The sequence below is a fragment of the Monodon monoceros genome, unplaced genomic scaffold (genome assembly GCF_005190385.1).
Source record: "Monodon monoceros isolate NGI ecotype Baffin Bay Population unplaced genomic scaffold, NGI_Narwhal_1 Super_Scaffold_20, whole genome shotgun sequence".
NCBI lineage: Eukaryota > Metazoa > Chordata > Mammalia > Artiodactyla > Monodontidae > Monodon > Monodon monoceros.
Window position 1 is genome coordinate 115,273,128 of NW_021703777.1, and position 24,776 is coordinate 115,297,903.

The following is a 24,776-nucleotide window of genomic DNA, read 5'->3' on the forward strand; positions in this document are numbered from 1 at the left end:
CAGTGGTAAAAAGGCAGTTAATGTCCCTGCCCTCATGGAGCTATTTCTACCAAGAAATGCAGATAACAGAAAATAACAAGCAAATAATACCAGGGAAGTAACAGATAGCAGATAAGAGAGCGAATAACTGAGGAAGGCCATCTTAGAAAGAGGGGTCAGAAAAGCATTCTCCAAGCACGTAGTATTCTAATGAAGATCTCAAGGATAAGATGTCTAGCCTGGTAAAGAGTTGGGGCAGAGCATTTCAGGCAGAGAGGACTACAAGGCAGTAGGGAAGAAAATGATCACTATGATCAAGGAAAGAAAGAGGCTTATGTGGCTCTAGCCACATTCGTGAAAATGGTTGGAGAGGTAAGATGGTAAGGGCAGCCACAGCTCATGAATGCTTTGCATGCTTTGTAGGCTATAATGAGGAATTTGGATTTCCTCCTAAAAACCATGGGAGCTATGGAAGAGTGCCTAGCCAGTGGAACTGGCATTTAAATGCACATTTAACCTGTGCATTTAAAAATGAGGGAAATGAATTGAAGCAGGGCAAGGGTAACCATAGGAAGACCAATTGGGAAGCTCTTGCAGAAGTCCAGGCAAACAATGGTTAAAGCGGAGTCACTGGAGATGGAAGAAACACATACAGATTTTAGTTATATTTGGGAGATAGACTCAACAGGTCTTGGAAATGTATTAGACGTGGGCAGAAAAAGAAAGGGAGGCATTGCAGTTTATTTTTAGATTTTATGGTTTGAATCATTGGTTGGATGGCATAATTTTACTGAGATGAGGAAGACTTAAAGTGAGAAATAAATTTAGGAGGGAAAATAAAAAGTTCTATGTTTGTACATACTGAACTGATATTAAGAGTGGACATTTTAAACTTTACCATGGAAAACTGCTCTTAAAGTAAACAAACCACCAGATAACACTAAGAATGGCTAATGATCATTGGGTGCTTACCATGTCAGACTTTCTTTACATATTAAGTTATATAATTCCCCAGAAAATCACTCTATAAATAAGTTACTATTGTGACCTCCATTTTACAGATACGGAAAGTAAGGTATAGAATGGTCAAGTTACCTCCCCAAGGCCTCACATTTGTAAGTGGCAGATTCAGGATGCAAATCCAGGCATTCTGATTCCAGAGACTGGCCTTTTAATCTCTGTATAAAGAAAAAGTAATGACCTGGTGCCAGGAATGTAATTAAATCTTACTTATTTCTAAATAAAACCAACAGGAGCACAGCTCTCCACACATTACATGATAAGATTTATTATACACTGATTTTTTAATAAATGACAAATCTGTTGCTAAAATAAATCACTTTTCTTATCATGAATGCCATTATAGAAATCACATTATGTACTAGGCACCAAGTAGAGATTACTGCTCAGCAAGGACTTCTCCCAGAGGAATTAACTGGATCCCCATTTAGCTCTCTTATCCAGTGGCAATCACCTGCAGACACCCATTTCCATCCACAGTTACCACTTCAGAAACTATTTATTGACCACCTATAATGAGCCAGGCATTGGAGTAAGCATGGGATCTACGATTCCCTGCCTTCATGGAGCTCCCGACTAGAGACAGAGACAAAAAAAAAATGAAACCACCAATTAAACTGTGATATGTGCTGAATGTAGTACACACAGCTGGGGGACCCACCCCTACATGGGGGACAGTAGGTAGGATTTAATCAGGACACAGCTCAATATTTCTTAGCCAGGGAAGAGAAGGAGCTGACAGAGTACTTTGGACCTGCTACAGGAGCATTTGTGCCATTTGACACAGGTAGCAGCTAGTAGGTTTCCAAAACTTCCAACGGAGCAAATGTGGAAATGCCTTTACCTGTTCTTAACATGAGTGCTCCAACCCTGCCCCTGCCCTCCTCTTTCTGAAGGCTCTCCCTGAGTAACCCAATTACAACCACCTCATCGTGATGACAGATAATCCATATCCAAGCTTGACTCAATGATCCCTTCAGCTTCAGCCCTGAATCACACTAGACTTTACTGCTTGAGTGATTCTCAAACAGCATCGATTCAGAAGAGACTTCACTTCCTTTTCCCCCATAGCCTGCTCCTTTTCCTACATGCCCTGGTTCCACCACCATCCACCCAACTACCTAAGCCAGGACTGAAATCATTGCCCTAGTTTTCTCCTCACCCCAGCCCTTACTCAACACATCAGTCACCAAACACTGTGAGCTCCCTCCTTAGCATCTCTTGTTATTCGCCTGCCCTAACACCACCATTGTCACAGCATTCGATCAGCCCCTCCCAGCCTTTTACTGCAGTGGGGTCTTAAGTGTCTTGCTGCTGCATCCCCAGTCTGTTCTTCATACAAGTGCCATAATATTGCAAAAATGCACATCGTGTTCTTCCCTGGCATCAAAGCCATCAACAGTTCCCCATGGTTCACAGACTAAAGTCCCAACTCCTGTGAAGCCCTCTGGTATTTCATCTTTTCCTGCCTTTCAGCCTTACCTTTTGCTAATAACCCCTCTTCTTCTAGTGCTTCACACTCCTCCCACACCAAACTACTTACAATTCCATGAACTCCTTATGTGGTTTCAGACAGCAAGCTTCGGCTCATACTTCTCTCTCTGCTTTAAACGCCTTTCAACACTATCCCCACACCTCGACCCATCTTTCGAGTCTCAACTCACAGATCAACTTGTCTCTGAAGTTTTTTTTGATTACTCTGTCTCTGCCCCAAATAGAACTGACCTTTTCCTCCCTTATGTCCCCACCACTTCTAGGGCCAAATGTTTCCAGAGCAATTCATTATAGTGATCCCATCAGTCTAGCACGATGCCTGCCTATCAGATAGCTTCATCCACAACAACACAATTCATGGACCAGTACTTATTATCCAGCAGTAGTAGGTGCTGTGGCTAAATGTTGGAGAAGTGGAAAAGGCATATGAAACAATCTTTGCCCTCATAACTTATTTACAGTCACAAAATAAAAGTCTTCAGTCTAAAAGTCAAAAGCCCTCCCAGGATTCAGCCTGAAGTTAATATAGTTTAAGCTGGTTTCGTGTAGTTTAAGGGACTTGATTTATAGAGGCCCCTTCTAAAGTTCTGTGCTAATTTTATATGTTTAACTTTAGGTCTTTATTTTCTTAAAGTGGGCCCCAAATTTGGACATATTTGAGGCTCCACAAAACCTGCACCCACCTCTGGTTCCGAGACTTAGATGATTAACTGTAGTCACAAATTTTTGTAAATAAAGCCTAAAGAAAAGTCAACAGCGATTTGGGAGGGTTTGCGGGCGTGGCACAGGCCTCCTCCTGTGCCCGCAGATTGAGCGCTGAGTGGGAGTGGCTCAGCGCCACCCCCCAGTCCTCCCCTGGAGTAGAGCAGGAGGGTGGGGCCTCCGACCCAGAGTCTCCTACTGTCTCCCTCCTTTCCTACCGCCCACACGCCCTAAAAGAGGAGTGAACTAGAAAACAGTGAAGGAAAAGAAAGGTGACAAATACTTCAGGAACAGCAGAATACCGAGGTTCTGAGCTACAAACGGAAAATGCATCACGCTGGCTCACTCAGTGTCATCAGGTTCACACTGATCCTGTGACCTGACTGAAATTTCAGATTAAAACATGTTTGCTGTGGTGAAGAAGTGAGGGGAAGAGGGAGGTTCGAAGCAGGAGAAAAAGGGAAGAAGGACATATAACAAAGACAAAGAACATGACTAATGAGTCCAGTTCTTCCTTGTGTCATTTGTGGCCTCAAGGAATAATGAGCAAAAGGAATAATGGGCTGGGAATCTGTCATCCACATTCCTTCTCCCTACTTCACCCCTCCTTCAGCATTTTCTTCAGAATCAAGCCAGGCCCTTGACACAATAGCTCCATGTGACAAAAGGGAGAAAGAGTGTTGGCGAACCTAAGTTTGTGTGCCTGTCGCACAGGGAGGCCAAACAAACCGAACCATCCAAGTTTGGAGCAGAGAAAGGTTTATTGCGAGGGCCAAGCAAGGAGAACAAGCAGCTCATACTCAGAAGACCCAAACTTCTCGATGGCTTTCAGGGATGAGTTTTTAAAGGCAACACTTGGGGTGAAGGTTGCAGAGTGCATGACTTTCTTCTGATTGGTTGGTGGTGAGGTAACAGGGTGGTGTTTCAGGAATCTCAATCATTAACCTGGTTCTGACCAGTCTGGGGTCTACAAGCTTGTGCTCAGCATGAAGTCACCATCCTCCACCTGGGTGGGGGGGTCTTAGTTCCTGCAGAACAACTTAAAGATACGTGTTGGATTGTTATGGATATCCCTTGAGGAGGAACTAGGGATTAAAGGAAAATGACATACCAACTTTATAAATGAGCAACTAGACCCAGAGTGGTAAGGGACTCTTCCAAGTTTACACCATCAGTAAGGGCTAGGATTGTGTTTTATCACTGAACTATTATCGTTTCTTGTCTGCTTTTCCTTGTTTCTGCATTCTTTCACTTCCCTTATTAGTTACTGCTTGAATCCTTGGAAATCAGGGAAGGCCTAGGAGACTAAAGCCTTTTTCTGCAAACAAGAAATGGAAGGCATGGAGGGGCTTTTGTACCCGGGAGGGCCCCACAGGGCCCTGCTTGGTTTCAAGAGTAATGCATAGACTGACAGTTGGGGGGGTTGGGGAGGAGGGAAAGGCATCTGAGTCCACTTCCTGGTTCTGGCTTGGGTAGGACTTAGATCTTTCTAGGTCCCAGCACAGAAAAGACTATGGGTCCACCACTGCTCCCATTATGTAATTCAAATAACACTTCAATATTTTTAATGACACATAACTTACCTGTACACTGAAATTAGGACTACTGTTTTTCTAGATTTTGTGAGTTTTACATTTTGAACGAGCTGGTTAGAGCTGATCTCTCTCTCTCTCTCTCCCCTCCCTGATACATGCTTGGTTTGCCTATTCTAACACCATCCTGGCCCTTACTGACGGTGTGATTTTGGCAGCGTTCCTTATCACTCTGGGTCTGGTCACTCATTTATAAAGTTGGTGTGTCATATTCCTTTAATCCCTATGAGTTTATCAGAGATCATTCTCTTTCATCTTTTAAAGCAAAATAACTATTTAAAGTACTTCTGCTCTGGGGCTTCCCTGGTAGCGCAGTGGTTAAGAGTCTGCCTGCCGGGCTTCCCTGGTGGTGCAGTGGTTACGAATCTGCCTGCCAATGCAGGGGACACGGGTTCGAGCCCCGGTCGGGGAAGATCCCACATGCCGCGGAGCAACTAAGCCCATGTGTCACAACTACTTTAGCCTGCGCTCTAGAGCCCACGAGCCACAACTACTGAGCCCACGGGCCACAACTATTGAAGCCCATGCGCCTAGAGCCCGTGCTCCACAACAAGAGAGGCCACCGCAATGAGAAGCCCGCGCACCGCAACGAAGAGCAGCCCCCACTGGCTGCAACTAGAGAAAGCCTGTGGGCAGCAACGAAGACCCAGTGCAGCCAAAAATAAATAAATAGATCTATTAAAAAAAAAAAAAGTCCACCTGCCAATGCAGGGGACATGGGTTCGAGCCCTGGTCCGGGAAGATCCCACATGCTGCGGAGCAGCTAAGCGCATTTACCACAACTACTGAGCCTGCGCTCTAGAGCCCGTGAGCCACAACTACAGAGCCCACGTGCTGCAACTACTGAAGCCCACGTGCGTAGAGCCCGTGCTCCGTAACAAGAGAAGCCACTGCAGTGAGAAGCCCGGACACCGCAATGAAGAGTAGCCCCTGCTAGCCACAACCAGAGAAAAGCCCACGAGCGGCAATAAAGACCCAACACAGCCAAAACTAAAAAAATAAATTAAATAAAGTACTTCTGCTCTAGTTTGTGCCTCCTACTGACTTGTAGAGCATAGAGAATTCCAGTCTGGATGAGAGAAGACATCCTGTGTATGTAGTGATATGTTTCATTTTACTCATTCTGTAAATATTTACTGAATGTAAGGTCGGATCTTAACAAACGGCACCGCGAAACAGAGGAAAGCTTCAAATGCGCCTTATTAGGGAGCGCTCCCGGGCGAGGTTCACTGGTCCGAGAGAAAGGGGCCAGAGAAGTCGCACCCGGGCGAGGGTTGGGCAAGATTTTATAGGGGAAGAAGGGAAAGGGGTGTGGTGAATCTGGGAGGGCGCAGGGTATTCCTTATTTGGTGGTCTTTTCGGGTATCCTGGGGAACGGTTAGTCCCGCCCCTCGAAAGGCAGGAAGGCTGGGCCGGGTGCAAAGTCCCCAGGTCAGTTCCTGTAACTGGGTGGTCCGGAATGTCTCCAGGTCAGTTTCTGGAACTGGGTGGTCCGGAGAGTTTCGGTCTGATGCAACCTGTGAATGTGATTGTGTTCCCCTGCCTCGGGCCAGTTGGCCTTACACTGGGTACCTATCATTTAACAGCTGCTGAGTGTACAGTGATGAGTGGAGCAGACATACTCCTTGCCTTGTCCAGTTTACTTCAATGGAGCTTGCAGTCTATTGAATACAGTTGTGGAGCCTGGGAACAGCCCAGATATCTGATTTCCAGAACCTATCCTCTAGGATCTAGTATGGTGGTGAGGAAGCTGATTCTGCAGTCAGGTGGCCTAGGTTCAAATCCCAGTGCTGTCACTTCCTTGCTTTGTGACCTTGAGCAAGTTTCTTAGCCTCTCTGTCCTGCTATTTCCTCCAGGCTAACAATAGCAAGTCCACATGCCCAGGGTATATTTCCTGACACACATGACTGTTTTACTGCCAGATCTTGTGCTGTGGCTCAGGGTTGCTCAGGACTGTGGGTTCAAAAAAGACGGCTGTGTACTTCCTCCACAGAGGATGTCCAGCTTTAGGCCAAAGAGGGAAGGATGAGTCTTCCCAGTTTGTGTCTTACCCTGGCGTCTGGGTTAAGCAGCACTATCCAAACATCATACTGAGTTTTCAGAGAAAACAACCTTCCTGTTTTTACTCAAAGCCCATTCAATCTTCCCCACCCTCTCCCCTATGTTTGAAAAAGTATCCTTGGCAGCTTAAATTAGGAGATCGTGTGTAAATGTAACTTGGATTTCATCTGCCTCCTGGTCCTTCTCTTTGAGCTCCTCAACATCCTCCCCCAACCACACACAAAATAATGAATCCACTTCACAGAAAAATATTGCTGAGAAATGTGGACTTGACAAAGTATTTTATGGAAACAAAGGAAGAGAAAGTTCAGAGCACACACTCCAGAGCTGACCATTTGAAAATTCCTTGTAGACATTTTTCCATTTCTCTTTTCCAGATTCCCTTTCCTGCCAGGTTACCAGCAAAGGTGCCATTCTTTCTCCTCCTGGTGTCACCCATCCCCATAAAATTGCAAAGATGCAAAAATCAACCCTCAAGTTCATCCACGTCAGAAAATACACTCAGAAGATGTACTATGCTTACTTCTCTGGCTTCCCAACTTCACTGATTTCATGGCCTGAGTATTCCAGCTCATGAATACAAACAATCAAGAGTTTTTTCAACCAACGCTTTAAGCTGTTTTTAGCAACAGGCTTGGTCTGGGCACCCAAAACGTCAGGTTGCCCTTCACAGTTTGTGCAGTCTGATGTTGAGTCAAGTTGCCTGATCACATTGCTTGGTGATCAGCCTAATACAAAGTCATAGTGTTTAAATCATTATGCTGAGATTTATGTTTCAATGAGTCAGTTGCATTATCTTTCTGCACCATTTTTGCCTTAAGCAATAAAACACAGCTGTAGAAGAATGAGAGATAAAAAAGATACAGTTAACAAAGAATCCTAATTCTGGACCCCTTAAAGGAGTCCAAGCCAGAACTTAGACTGTTTTCATTGCCTTGCCCTGTTTAGGATTTTGCTTGGTTGGCCTTCACATTAGGAAAGTTGATTGTTTACAAATGTTTGAACATTTTTCTCACACACCCATGTTTGGGTGTGCCTTTGTAATAACAAAAGATGAGTAAAAGAATTTAATTTGATCCTCATTTTGAGCTAAATATTGAAAGGAAGCAATAAAAATTGGAAGTAGGAATATATACCTGGATTCCAGCTTGTGAGTTTGTTTCCACAACACACATGACAGAGGCCCTTAAAATAGAGTGTGAGACTATTCCAGTGTAAGACTGCAAGGGAAGAGAGATCACGTAATTCAAACTTCGCCCATCACTGATGAGGAAATCAAATCCCAGAGAAGTTATGTGACCTGTTTAGCATCACACAATGGAAGGAATTCCAGGTCAAGGTCTCCTGATTCCCAGGAACTTACTTCTTTCAATTATATTATGCTGTCATGTAATATGAAGGTTCCCTTTTTACCAAAAAATCATATACATGTTTAATAAACTTGGTAAATTTTGTTTATTTTGAGTACCTAATGCCAGAGATTTATGAAAAACAAGCAAAAACAATCTACTGGAGTTCAAAAATAAAACAAAAACCAATAGTTAAGAAAAAACCTTTCCATTACATGATGTAGGTTAATCTTTCTGTTTCCCAGTATCTTAGTTGTCTTTACCAGCACAGTAATTAGAAAACTAGGAAACACCAAAGTTAGTTAGGGATGTCATTATTATTAAAGAAAAAAATTTTATTATTTACAAACTTTATATTTTGAAATAGACTTAGGAATTTACTTAGATATTTAGAAATAAAAATTTTTCATCCGGCTTCTCGGCCATTATCACTACTTATGAGACTCAAATAAATTATAACTAAGGAGCTATAGAGCTGTGTGTAGGTGAGGTGGAATGTGAACTGAAGATCTGTCAGGAGTGAACCTCAGAATTTAAATAAGTGAGGTCAGAGCTAGAGACAGAGAGAGGAGACAAGTGTCTTCATCATTACTCATGATAAGGCAGCAGCAAATCACCTTGACTGAGGAACCATGAAGGTCTGTTTGGTATTAGGAGCAAATTACAGAAGTGATCATGTCAGGACAGCTCTGATGGATCTGATTTGGTGCATCCACTCTTATCACGTGAATAATTATATATTCAGAGTCACATATTTTTACCACAGATATCATACAGTTGTAATTTCCCTCTAAGGGAGCAATAATAACTCACACTTTAGATTGTTTTTGGATACATTAGAGCTTTAACCTCCTATTTCAAATACATAATCCAAGATTCTAATAGATAATTCCAGCTCTCTGTTGCCAGCACATTCCAGATTTCACAGGTTCACAGAATTTTTAGTCACCTAGGAGTAATCAGATCCAGCAGAGATTTGTGTTTGTTTTCTTTTGTTTTAAGTATAGGCATAGAAATTTCGCTTATCTAGTACTGGTTTTGCTCCCCATCTGCAAGAGATCAAAGTTAGTATGGAAAGTATCTCCGGCATGGGTAAGTTGTGAAATCAAAACAACTGCATGTGTCAGGAGAGTTTACTTTTTGGATAGACACTCATGAGCAAAAACTGAAGAAGGGGTAAGCATAATACATATTAAAATAAAATGTGCTCAGTCAACCAAATATAAAAGGAGATTACTCTATAAAAATCAAACTCCATAAAATGAGTAAAAAAAAAAAAAGGTTAAAAAAATGCCAACATTATTAGCAAAAATTGCCAAGAGTATCAAGAAATATGTTAGGTAACTAGTTGTGAAGGATGACTATTAAAAGAAATATCATTTCTTCCTGACAGAGTTTTTGCTCCAAAATGAACACAATGATACAAATGCTAGCAAAGAAAAAAATATACATTATTGCCAGAGAAAAAAAATTCCTCTAACTTAAGTTTCATATTTCCAAAAGTTACTTAGCTATTTTTAGCGTTTTTCCTCCAACTGGAAATTTGATGCATGTGGGGGAAAAAAAAAAGGTTAATGGAAGAAACAAATCAGAGGACAGAGTTTATGGAAAATAGAAGGATAATGAGAACAGAGAAGACTGAATCAAGATGGTGCAGGGATGATCCATTTATTCATTCTTTCTTTTTTTCTTTCTTCAACAAATAATTATCGAGTGCCATGTATTCTTCTAGGCACTGGGGATACAGCAGGGAACAAAATAAAGTACTTTCCTTTGTGTGGCTTGAGGTCTAGTGCCGGGTGGGCCAACTTTTTTATAAAGTGTCAATAGATATTTTAGGCTTTGTGATCCATACAGTCTCTTTCATGACTACTTAACTCTGTTGTAAATGTCAAAGCCATCAGAGAAAGACAGACAAATGGCCATGGTTGAGTTCCAATAAAAATTTTAAAGCCTAAATTTTAAAATTAAATTTTTTAATTTAAACAGATGGCAGGCAGATTTGTCCTTCAAGCCATAGTTTGCCAACCTCTGTTCTAAGTGGAAGGAGACAAGAAAATGTATAGTATCATTTCAGGTAATGATAATTGCCTTGAAGAAAAGTAAAACAGGCTGAGGGGATAGAAGGCAATGATGTGGGAAAGCTGTTATTTTAGATTGTTAGAGAAGGTCTTTGTAATGACAATGAAGCAGTGAACCTGAATGAAGTGAGGCTGTTAGACAGGATCCAGTGCACAAGTGGAGGGTTTGATTCTAAATAACAGCATGGATAATTAACCTGTTAAAATAGGAAAGAAGGCAAAATATAACATTACAGAAGCAGGTAAGTTGGCATATATGGTTGGAAGAATGTGGATGTTTTCCTGGATCACTGATGGAAAGTGAGGATTAGGGCTACAATGAACACACTTACCCTCTTCTCTTAGTGTTATTGCTATCCTTTATTCCCTGAAGACAATAAATTCAGTAAGTATTGTGGGCAGGTAAGAAATCTATAAAAGGAAATTTAATAGCAGTTTTAAACGGAGGCAAGAGATGTAGTTGAGGAGGAAGTACATTCCGGGAATGACTAGTGGATGGTGCAACAGCTTTGAAGAATATCATGTGACCTGGACCTAGGAATCAAAATCACATTGCTTGACTGAGAGCATGTATTCTGATGTGCAGTGACTGTTATTACTTAAGGAAAGTAGGAAGTGAGCAGAAGAATTCAGAAAATGTTATTAAAAGTTCAAATATTTAATCAGCAATATTATCTATCCTTGGGGGCCATGCAGGGAGAAGTAAAAGGCAATACTTAAAGAAAGGTGAAGTTTTCTATTAATTTTATGTAATCAAAACTCATGAGAAAAATTATGATAGAGACAACTGCAATATAGGAAAGAATATGGTATATAGTTCAGAATTGGGAACAGATATAAAGAAAAATTAACTTGATTTTTAAGAATTATCAATATGTATGTAACATTAATTTCTAAGCACTAAAGCACTACATATAAAATCTTACTTCATGAGAAATAAATTCTAGAAATCACTCATGTCCAGACAACAGTGATACCTGTAAGTTACAGCTAACAGTGCCTCCCCTGAAATATTACATCATACCATGTGGATAGTTAGTGGGTGTAAACTGTATTTCAAAATAAGAGGGCAAATGGTCACGCTGTCTCATTCCTTATGCCTGCTTACAGTTTGACCCTAGACTGCCTGAACTTCAAAACCTTTGTTCTCCAGGAACAATCAACTCTTAAGGCAATGTTTGTCCAAAGAAATTAGCAACTGACAAGGAATCTTCACTTCAAGATCTAACTTCTCAAAATAAAACCATGAGGTTTGTATGCTGACCATAGAAACAAATCCTAATTCAAGCTGATGTCCCGTCAGAGAGCAGCAGTGATGGTCACACTGAAGAACAAGCCCTCTTGTCCGGTACTAAAAGCCCATGGGTTTGAAGGGGAAGCAATGGAGAAAAGGCAGATTGAGTTGCCAACGTACAACACTTATAACCAGGAAGTTCCATGCTCCCTTTTCAGCTAAGTAAATGACTCACTGTTGTAATCTTGAGTAAGTCACTTAAATTCCAAGTAGTCAACTTCCTTCCACCTAGTAACAATGACTTAATACTAAGAAATCCTGAAAATCTGAGACAATGTCTTTTTTGTGATTACCAGCAGCTAAGAGTAATGGATGACTAAAGAAAAAAAGGACAGAAAGATCGACAAAGCAAAAGTAATTCATTCTTTATTATAGTATCTCTACCACTAAGTTACTAACATTTTCTCTAGAAATGTTCTTTTTGAGGTATTTTAGTGTGGGTGCTGGAATAGTTCATTCAAGAGCTAGGATTCAATTTTTTCTACTCAAACAGGTTTTCAGACTATGGATCTTTGTCTAGGTGAGAATAAGTGTGCCAGTGTCTTTTCCTGAATTCATATACTGTGTGTTCATGAATCTGAGTCCTAATCTGCTAGTTTAATTAAAGAACTCTCACCAATTTAACAAAAGTTCCACTTTAGTTCAGGAAGCATGACCTCACTTATTAGGATTCAGATTAGTCACTAGAAAGAGTGAGGGCTTCGGGCAGGTCACTTTTCCATAATATAAAAAGTAGATTTAAAAATTTGTTTTATTATTATTTTTAATAAACAAATAAAAAAGGAAAGAGTGTAACATAGGGATTAAGTATGTAGATTTTAGAACTTATAGACCTGGCTTCAAATCCTGGTTTTGTTTACTAGCTATAGGTGGCAGGAAAGCTACTTAATCACTCTGTCTCAGACTTATTTGCAAAATGGGGGCAGTGAAGCCTCATCCATTCATATTGCTGTGATAGTTAAACAAGAAAAATACGTGTACAAAAAATTACACATAAAGTATATATATATAGCAAACATGAGTTTAGAATAATTTTATTTATTTACTTTTCAGCTACTCAATGCTTTTAACAAATTTTTCTTTAGAAAGAAGCAATTTCTCAAATTCCTCACAAATACCCACCAAGTTTTGAGTAGGTATCACATCAGTGTTTTGCTTTTCCTTGGGGACAAATATGAATTTTATATCAAATCCTAGAGCTTACCTCAAAGTATTATTTCATATCCTCAAAATATTAAAATTTTCAGTTATTCTAAAGAGGTTAGTATTTGCACATCAGACATCAAAATGTAGATCATTGTTCTGGCAAATAATATCTTGTAATCTAAGAGTTTAGCAAAGCAGAAATGTCTAGGAAAAATAGGAATAAAAAAATAGAGGGACTAATCCTTACCTTCTTTAGCCTGAGAGTATAAATAATCCAGTCTTGTAATTACATAGCACTTTATGCTTTGTACAATAAAAATAAAACAAAAGGCACTTGTGACAAACACTGTTCTCTGAGAGCCAATGACATGCCTCCTTGCCTGTCACATTTCCTAAGCCAGGGCTTGAGAAATCAGGTGACTTGGCAAAGAAAAATAAATAACATGTATATTCATGGAAAGCCCATAAACCAGGACTGATGAGAAACTTAAACTCAAGCAAGAGTCTACTGCCCTATTATTGTTTTTGCCTCTTGCTCCTATTGCCTTTTATTGTCTCTATTGATGGCAAAAGAAACTGTGAGCATGGTAAGGAAAAAAAGAGATAGCTAAAGCTGACTTGGCACTCAGTCCTGGCAGTCAATGAGAACACAGAATTTGATCTGACCTTTTTAAAATCTTCACTGTAACTTTGGTCTCTCTCTTAACTGAATTATGGATCTAAGGTTGGTTTTGTCTTTAATGTTCTTCACTGAATATTTTTATTAAATGAGTATTTGTTGTTGTAATTGTTGTTACTGCTGCTTTGATAATTAGTTCAATAAAAATGGCCACATCCAAATGGTCAAGGACAGACCATTGGGAGGAAGTGGCCAAGATGGTGGAATAGGAATACCCTGAGCTTACCTCCTCCCATGGGCACATCAAAATTACAAATATTTACAGAGCAACTGTTAATGAGAAGTTTTAGAAGACTAGGAGAAAAGATCTTCTACAACTAAAGATATAGAGAAGGAACCACAATGAGATGGGTAGGAGGGGTCAAGATGTGGTATAGTCAAAGCCCATAAGCACAGGTGTGTGACCCACAAATGGGAGGATAATTACAATTGCTGAGATTCTTCCCAAGAAGTGAGGGGTCTGAGCCCCACATCAAGCTCTCATGTGGCAGAAACAGTAATCTGAAAGGGGACTGGGTCGGACCCACTTGCTGATACTGGAGAGCCTCCCAGAGAGGCAGGAGGCAACAGGAGCACACTCTGGGGACATAGACACTGGCGGCAGCCATTTTTGGGAGCTCGTTGAACCACAGGGACACTGGTGCTAGCAAGCTCCATTTTGAAATCCTCCCTCTAGTGTAAGCACCAGGACCCAGCACTGCCCACTAGCCTATCTGTACCAGTACTGGGATGCCTAAGGCCAAGCAACTAGCCAGGCAGAGACACAGTGCCACATACTGGCAGGCCTGCTCCCTTATGACCCTCTGAGCCTGCAGCCACCCCAGATCCAAGCCCTGTCCACCAGAGAGTCCATGACCTGGCCCTGAACACCAGTGCACTGGCACTAGCCCCAGGACCAGCCCCACCCACCAGTGAGTAGGCACTAGCTCCAGGACGCCCTGGACCCTGGCCTCTCCCACCAGTGGGTCAAACACCAACTACGGGACCCCCCCACAGGGTCCTGCAGTCAGAGACCCCAATACCTGGCTCTACGCATGAGTGAGCCAGCACTAGCCCTGTGTCCCCATGGGCCTCAGCTGTCCACCAATAATAGGCTGACACCAGATCTAGAATCTCAGGGCCATGCGGCCAGAGATCCCAGGACTCGAGTCTGCCCAACAGTGGGCCGCTACTAGCCCCAGGACCCAGCCCACCTGCCAGCAGGCAGGCCCCAGCCCTGGGACACCCTGGACTCCAGCAGTGACCCCCAGCAAGCCAACAGCAGCTCTGGGACATCTTGGGCCCCTCATCCAGCTGCCTCTGGAATCCAGCCCCACTCATCAGGAGGCCAACACAAGCTTTGAGACACCATGTACACTGCAGCCAGTGTCTCAGGAAACAGCCCAACACACCAGCAGGTCGACACTAGATCTGGGATCCCCGGCCCTGCAACCAACCACTCCAGAACCAAGCTCTGTCCACCACTGACCCAGCACCAGCCCTGAAATCCTCTAGGGCCCCGCAGACAGTAGCCATGTGACCACGCCCTGCCCACCAGTGGACAGCAACTTCTGTACAAGACAGGATCTGGCAACTAACTGAACCAGGCACTAGCCACACCTACTAGACCACCCACAGTAGTCAGGCCACCACAAAAGAAGTACCCATACAGTCCAAATAGGAGGCAACCCTAGAACATATAGCTCTGGTGACCAGAAGGGAGTGGGCTGCTGGGATGCACAGAACATCTACAGAAGACCACTTCCCTAAGGTTAGGAAACATAACCAACCTACCAAATACATAGAAATTTTAAAAAGCAAATTAGGCAAAATATGTTCCTTTGTTTGGAACATATTTCTCTGTTGCCTCTTAACAAAGAGTTAGAAATATAAAGAAGTACCAAACCGAGCTTAAAAATACAACAACCAAAATGAAAAATACACTAGAAGGAATCAATAGTAGATTAGATGATACGAAGGAATGGATCAGCAAGCTAGAAGACAAAGTAGTGTAAATCACTGAATCTGAATGGCAAAAAGAATAAAAAGAAATGAGGACAATTTAAGAGACCTCTGGGACAACATCAAATGTACTAACATTTGCATTACTGGGGTCCCAGAAGGAGAAGAGAGAAAGGAAGGAGCAGAGAACATATCTGAAGACATAATAGCTGCAAACTTCCCTAACCTGGGAAAGGAAACAGACATTCAGGTCCAGGAAGCACAAAGAACCCCAACCCAAAGAGGACCACCCCAATACATACCGTAATTAGAATGGCCAAAATTAACAATAAAGAGAGAAAATTAAAAGCAACAAGGAAAAGCAACAAATTACATACAAATTACATACATAAGGCTACCAGTTGACTTTTCAGCATAAACTCTGCAGGTGGAAGGGAGTGGCACTATATATTTAAAGTGATGAAAGGGAAAAACCTACAACCAAGAACCCTCTACCTGGCAAGGTTTTCATTCAGATTTGTTGGAGATACCAAAGTTTTATAGACAAGCAAAAGCTAAAAGAGCTCAGCACCACCAAACCAGCTTTAAGAGAAATGTTAAAGGGATTTCTCTAAGTGAAAAAGAAAAAGCCATAACTAGAAACATGAAAATTATGAAAGGAACAATCTCACTGGTAAAGGTAAATATACAGTAAAGGTAGTAAATCAACCACACAAAACCTAGTAGGAAAGTTGAAAGACAAAAGTAGTAAAATCATCCACATCCACATTAAATAGTTAAGGGATACCTGAAACAAAACGATGTAAAATATGATGTAAAAAAACTGTAATCATGGTAGGGAGGGGAGTAAAAACTCAGGGTTGTTAAAATGCATTTAAACCTAAGAGATCAGCAACTTAAAATAATTATACACACACACATACATCTATATGTGTTTGTATGTATATAGCTATATATAAACCTCACAGTAACCACAAACCAAAAATCTATACAAGGTACAGAGAAAAAAGAAAGGAATCCAAATATAACACTAAAGATAATCATCAAATCACAAGGGAAGAGAAAAAAAGAAGGAACAACAAAGAAAGACAAAACAATTAACAAAATGCCAGTAAGTACATACCTACCAATAATTACTTTAAATATAAGTGGATGAAGCTCTAATCAAAAGACATAGAGTGGCTGAACAGGTACAAAAACAAGACCCATACATATGCTGCCTACAAGAGACTCACTTCAGATCTAAAGATACATGCAGACTGAAAATGAGGGGATGGAAAAAGATATTCCATGCACATGGAAATGAAAAGAAAGCTGGAGAAGCAATACTTATATGAGACAAAAGAGACTTTAAAACAAAAACTGTAAAAAGAGACAAAGAAGGACACTACATAATGATCAAGGGATCAATCCAAGAAGAAAATATAACAATTATATGCCAATAAAACCTAGAAGAAATGCACAAATTCCTAGAAATGTACAATCTTCCAAGACTGAACCAGGAAGAAATAGAAAATATGAACAGACCACTTACCAGCAATAAAATTGGATCAGTAATAAAACAACTCCCCAAAACCAAAAGTCCAGGACCACATGGCTTCACAAGTGAATTCTACCACACATCTAGAAAAGAGTTAACACCTATCCTTCTCGAACTGTTTTAAAAAATCACAGAGAAAGGAAAACTTCCAAACTCATTCTACAAGACCAGCATCACACTGATACCAAAACCAAAGATATCACAAAAAAAGAAAATTATAGGGCAATATCACTAATGAACATAAATGCAAAAATCCTCAACAATATATTAGCAAACTAAATTCAACAATACATTAAAAGGATCAAGTGATCAAGTGGGATTTATCCCAGGGATGCAAGAATGGTTCCAATCAATCAATATATCACATTAACACACTGAAGAAAAACCATATGATCATCTCAACAGATGCAGTAGAAGGTTTTGACAAAGTTCAACATCCTTTTATGATTAAAAAAAAAAAACTCTCAGCAAAGTTGGTATAGAGGGAACATACCTCAACATAATAAAGGCCATATATGACAAGCCCATGGCAGCTAACATCATACTCAACAGTGAAAAGTTGAAGGCATTTCCTCTAAGATAAGGAACAAGACAAGGATGCCCACTCTCACCAATTTTATCCAACACAGTATTGGAAATTCTAGCCATAGCAATCAGATAAGAAAATCTAAATTGTACTCTAAATTGAAATATAAAGTGGAAAGGAAGAAATAAAACTATCACTGTTTGCATATGACATGATACTAAACATAAAAAAATCCTCAAGATGCCACCAAAACTAGAGCTCATCAATGAGCTCAGTAAACTTGCAGGATACAAAATTAATATGCAGAATTCTGTTGCATTTCCGTACACTAACAATGAACTATCAGAGAAATTAAGAAAATAATCCCATTTACAATAACATTAAAAAGAATAAAATAGGCCTTTCTCACCTTCTGAGATGGCCCATACTCTGTCTGTGGAGTGTATTTCTCTCTGAATAAATCCACTTCTTACCTATCACTTTGTCTCTCGCTGAATTCTTTCTGTGATGAGACGTCAAGTACCTGAGCTTTGGGGCTTCCCTGGTGGTGCAGTGGTTACGAGTCCGCCTGCCAATGCAGGGGACACAGGTTCGATCCCTCATCTGGGAAGATTTCCACATGCTGCGGAGCAACAAAGCCCATGTGCCACAACTACTGAGCCTGCGCTCTAGAGACCGCGAGCCACAACTACTGAGCCAGTGAGCCACAACTACTGAAGCCCACTCACCTAGAGCCCGTGCTCCACAACAAGAGAAGCCACCGCAATGAGAAGCCCGCGCACCGTAACGAAGAGTAGCCCCCACTCACCACAACTAGAGAAAGCCCGCACGCAGCAACAGACCCAACGCAGCCAAAATTAAAATAAATATAATAAATAAATTTTAAAAAAAAGAATAAAATACCTAAGACTAAATCTAACTAAGTGGGCAAAAGACCTGTAATTGGAAAACTATTAGACGCTGATTAAAGAAATTGAAGACAATGCAAACAGATGGAAAGATATACCGTGTTCATGGATTGGAAGAAATAATACTGTTAAAATGGCCCTACTACTCAAGGCAATCTACAGATTCAGTGCAATCCTTATCAAAATACCAAAGGCGTTTTTCACAGAACTAGAACAAATAATTCTAAAATTTGTATGGAAACACAAAAGATCCTGAATAGCCAAAACAATCTTGAGAAAGAACAAAGCTGGAGTTATCATGCTCCCAGATTTCAAACTATACTACCAAGCTAGAGTAATCAAAACAGTAGGGTACTGGCACAAAAACAGACATATAGATCAGTGGAACAGAACAGAGAGCCCACTTATATAGGCCATTAACCTTTGACAAAGGAGGCAAGAATATACAATGGAAAAAAAGACAGTCTCTTCAACAAGTGGTGCTGGGAAAACTCGACAGCTACATGCAAAAGAATCAAACTGGACTACTTTCTCATGTCATGCACAAGTACAAATTAAAAATGGATTGAAGACTTAAATGTAAGACGTGAAACCATAAAACTTCTAGAAGAAAACATAGGCAATACTATCTTTGAAATCAGTCTTAGTAATATTATTTTGTATATGTCTCCTCAGGCAAGGCAAACAAAAGCAAAAATAAACAAATGGGACTACCTCAAACTAAAAAGCTTTCAGAAAAACAAACAACTGATTAAAAACTAGGCAGGAGATCTGAATAGACATTTTTCCAAAGAATACAGATGCCCAACAAGCACATGAAAAGATGCTCAACATCACTAATCAGGGAAATGAAAATCAAGGCCACAATGAGATATCACTTCAGACCTGTCAGAAGAATAGCTATCATCAAAAAGACAACAAATAACAAATATTGGTGAGGATGTGGAGAAAAAGGAAGTCTTATACACTATTGGTGGGAATGTAAATTGGTACAGCCACTATGGAAAACAGTTTGGAGATTCCTCAAAAAATAAAAATAGAACTACTGTATGACCAGCAATTCCATTCCTGGGTATTTATCCAAAGAAAATGAAAACACTAGTTAGAACAGATATATGCACTCCTATGTTCATTGCAGCATTATTTACAATAGTCAAGATATGGATGCAATCAAGTGCCCATCAATAAATGAATGGATAAAGAAGATGTTGTATGTATATATACAATGGAACATTACTCAGCCATAAAGAAGAATGAAATCTTGCCATTTGCAACAACATGAATGGACCTAGAGAGTATTGTGTTAAGTGAAATAAGTCATAGAGAGAAAGACAAATACTGTATGATTTCACTTATATATAGAATCTTAAAAACAAAAACAATTGAACAAACACAACAAAACAGAAACAGAATCACAGATACAGAGAACAAACAGGTGGCTACCAAGAATGAGGGGGTGGAGGGAGGAAAGAAATAGGTGAGGGAGATTAAGAGGTATAAAATTCCAGTTGGAAAATAAAGGAGTCACAGGTATGAAATGCAGAGTGTGGGGAATATAGTCAATAACCATGTAGTATCTCTGTATGGTGACATATTATAACTAGAATTATCGTGGTGATCATTTTGAAATGTATAGAAATACCAAATCACTGTGTTGTGTAACAGGGACTAACATAATGTTGTAGGTCAATTATACTTCAAAAAATGAACAACCAAACACATAAACTCATAGAAAAAGAGATCACATTTGTGGTTACAAGAGGCAGGAGATGTACGGAGGGGGAATTTGATGAAGGCAGTAAAAAGTACAAACACTTTGTAAGATAAATAAGTACCATGGATGTAATGTACAACATGGTAAATATAATTTACAATGCTGTATGTTATATATGAAAGTTGTTAAGAGAGTAAATCCTTAGGGGGGAAAATGGTCAAGCACAACTAAGTGTATATGTTTTCTTATCATGAATGATATATCCTATGTTAACTTATACTATAGAGTGCATTACGTAGCCCTTGTAAATGAATTCTTCACCTGCTAGTTGAATAGAGTTAAAAAGGACTTATCAATCACAGAGAGTTATTATTAAGAATACTGTATAATCAGAATTTGGGGGCTTGAGGTAAGTCATTTAATTCAATGTCTTATTTCTATGCAAAAATTGCAATTTATTAAAGTCTACATCATATATGAAATACATGATTTTACGTATATGAATACATAAATACTTTTTCAGTATAAATCTACTTTTAAGTAATGTTATTTGGGAATTAAGGTTCTCGGTCAAGAATTCTATGATAACAAAATAACCAATATTTTCCTTAAAAAAATGAAATGGATTAAAAATTTTTAAAAGCTGTTGGAATATGTAATGGTAGCTATAATGTGAATTCAGAAGCACAAACAACCACTTTCTCTCATTCAGGAAGAATAGGCCATATTATTCTAATGAATAAGATGACAAAGGATATAGTTAAGCCAAATGAGCTGGCTATAGTTCCAAAATTAATTCTTCTGGGAGACCATTAAAATTCACATTTGAAAAATATCCTTCATGTTTCCACTTCTTTGGCTTTAATTCCTCAAAGTGGGAAAACTGGATCTGAGACCTAACAGCAAAGATTTCCAGCTAGTTTTAAGTGTGCAAGATCTGAACAACTTAACTTCAGCCTAGAACTTAGCTTATCCTGAGTCCACCTGGATGTTCAGCTTTTCTTACCAGAAAAACCAGTCTGGAATGATCAGATAGCATAAATCATGAGAGACAAGACAGAAAGCCAGAAACTTGCACCTGGCACAACTTGTCTACTACTGTCAGTATAAATGACATGTTGATTCCAGAAGGACCTGAGGACCCCAGAGTAGAGGCATGATGGATATTGTGGTTTGGTGGAAATAGCAGGGAAACTGGAATAAGAGTATCCATTTAAATTTTGGTTCTGCCTATTCACAGTTGTGTTAGTCAGGACTTTTGTCTGAAGTTGAAGAAACCCAGTTAGAAGTAGCTTAGGCAAAGGAAAAGGTGGCGTTTATTGGCTCAGGAAACCAAATGGGCAGAAGGATAAAAACATAATTGTCATCGGGGCAACTGGATCAGAGACATGAATGCTGTCAGCTCCCTCTCTTTCATCTCTGTTTCTGTCTGTATGTCAGCTTCCTTCTCGTGGACCAGTGCTCTCAATGTGCCTACCACGACAACTTACAGTGGCTTCCTCTGGCTTTCATCTAAATAGCATCGCAATCAGAGAAAAGGATGTTCTCCCCACATCACCTCTCTCACCTTTCTCCATCCATCTCCTCATCCAAGTTAAAAAGGAAAGACCCTAATCTATAAGAGAGATTCCAGGCTCTATTCGTGCATTCATGAGTTGGGTCAGGAAGATTATTATTATTAGTCCAGCTTAGGTCAAGTGGCCACACCAAGGTTGGTTAGGGTAGCTCAGAAGATTGAGGTTATATAAGATGAGGCAGCTGCCAATCAGACCACATGTTGGAGAGGAGGACGGTTTTCCATAAGTAAGAAGGTAGCACGGACATGAAACCCATGAGAAAAGCAATCCTGGTGACTTGACTCTACCACAGTAGCCCCTGGGTCTTAGGCCAAGTTTTTTAACTCCTTACCTTCCTAAACTATAAAATGGGTAAAATTATAATACTTATTAATTCACACAATTATTGTGGAGTTATTAAATTAATATATGATAAAGTATCTTGAAAAACACAAAACGCTTTAAAAAATAAATGCATTTTTAGTTTTTTTCATCAGACTAGTAGATTTCTGGAATCTGGTATAAGCCATCAAAGGACTTTTTCCCTTGGCCCCATTTTGTGCATCAGATTCCTTGGGAAGTATTTTAATAATTAGCAGGTTACTTGTTGCAAGTTGTTGCAAGATCAAATGTGAAAAGACACGTTAGTAAGAATTAGGTCCAACAACTTAAAACATCAAGCCTAAAAGAGCAAAAATGTATTTTATCTCAGCCAAAAAATATAGCTGTTTCTGCTTTATAACATAATATCTAAATTATGGATTAATACAAAGAAATGTGCTTTCTGGATAATGTACCTGAATATTTATCTTGAATAGAAAAATAAATTTTACTTTCTACTCATTACTCCAAGCATTCTGAATTTTTGTTTTTGACACTGATTAATGTCAAGAGATAATACAAATTTCATGCTGCTAAAAAGGAAACTGAGGTAGGAATATTTAGCAGCTCAGTGACGTTACTCAAGTGATGACATCAATACAAAAGCTTTGCTGTCCATCCTCACATTAAGGACTTTCACCATTTCTTCAATTGACTGTCCTTAACTTGGTGTACATATGGTCCTTGGTAAAGTGTGTAAAACAGGCAGCTGGCTCACAATTAACGTGTGTAAGGTCTCCCTAGACTTACAGTTTTTGTTGGATATTCCTGTCCTACACAACTTTTCTCTGGCAGGAGGGTAAAGGGATTTAGGGCAAAGGGTGAATTTCTCAGTGTCAACCTTGCCTACCACAACCTACCTGGACCCATCCTTACAAAAATAAAATGATCCTGCCTCATCCTTGGCATGCTTTACACAAACTCAAAGCTCACGTCCTCTGGGAAGCCTCCCCCGAACCCTCAAGGCTGTCAAATGACTCTCCTTTGGATCTCAGAGTACAGTGTGCTTGTACCTTGAATCAGTTATATCTCTTTCGGTACCAAAATGCCAGAAAACACAAATCAAAGCAGTTTAAGCAAGAAAAGACCATTTTCTTCAGCAAAGTATGCATGTCCAGTACTAGAACAGTGTGTAGCATTTACGCATTCAACAAATATTTATTGAGCCTCCACAGTGTGCCAGCCTTTATTCCAATAACTGTGGGAGCTAGTGCTTGAAACATATGTGAATAAGACTTTCATTCCCATCTGCAGGTGAGATTAAGAATTAATCTCTTCGTATAAACTTGGGCTTTTCCATGCCCATCAAGTTCCAATCGTTTCCCTTAACCACCACTGTTTTTGTCCAGCCATTATAAATGGGCTTCTCTCTTTTACTACTTCCCCCCTTGCTATGGCTAGGACTCTGTCCTGTACCCTGGTCCACTTGGTAAGAAATGAGCCCTTCCTTATTCCTCCATAGTCTCTTTCTCCTGAAGCCTATGTTGAACACTAACTCGATGAGCTACCTGAACTGTGATGCCCCGATGCATTTAACTTCGGGCACAGCCACTGTCCATTCCCTACAGTGGCTATTTCAACTTCCATTATTTATAAACCTCCTAGGACACCACTGCCACCTCCCTCTAAATAGGTGACCTCAACTTTATATCTGTACATCTTCGAAATTATCTGCACCTACATCCACTGTTTCCTCCTTTCCTCCTTCCATTATGAAAAAGCCCCCATTTTCTGGAAGAAAACAAACCCCCTCGACCTAGGTTCTGATTCCCATTGTCACCCTCTTGTCTCTTAGACTTTGAAGCACAACTTTCATTTGAATGTATAAATTCTTATAAATCTGACATGTTTTTCATATAGTACCTAGAAAATCCTCTATAGTAGCTAAAAGATAACAAAGCAATGTTCCCAGTAAGGTTTTTTTTAAACCAGTGTTTCACAACTCAGCACTGTTGACATTTTCGATGGGATAACAGCGGGAGATGGGAGGGTTCTGTGGATTAGAGGATGGTTAGCAGCATCACTGGCCTATACTCACTAGATGCCAGTAGCACCCCCAGTTGTAATAATCAAAACATTTCTCCAGACATTGCCAAATGCCCCGAGGGGCAAAATTACCCGTGTTTGAGAGCTACTATTGCAAATAATCAGAAAACAAAATGAAGGACTTGAGAGCAAGATCAGGAACTTTATGCTTCTGGATTCAGGATCAATCTGAGTTGTGTTATAGAGTTTGAACACCATTAATGATAAAAACTTTAAGGGTGAAAATATATTGTATAGAGACGAGGGGAAGATGGCGGAAGAGTAAGACGCGGAGATCACCTTCCTCCCCACAGATACACCAGAAATACATCTACACGTGGAACAACCCCTACAGAACACCTACTGAACGCTGGCAGAAGACCTCAGACCTCCCAGAAGGCAAGAAAGTCCCCACGTACCTGGGTAGGGCAAAAGAAAAAATAATAAACAGAGACAAAAGAATAGGAATGGGACCTGCACCAGTGGGAGGGAGCTGTGAAGAAGGAAAGGTTTCCACACACTAGGAAGCCCCTTTGCGGGCAGAGACTGCAGGTGGCGGAGGGGGAAAGCTTCAGAGCCGCGGAGGAGAGAACAGCAGCAGGGGTGTGGAGGGCAAAGCGGAGAGATTCCCGCACAGAGGATCGGTGCCGACTGACACTCACCAGCCCGAGAGGCTTGTCTGCTCACCCGCCGGGGCGGGCGGGGCTGGGAGCTGAGTCTCGGGCTTCGGTCAGAGCTCAGGGAGAGGACTGGGGTTGGCGGCGTGAACACAGCCTAAAGGGGGTTA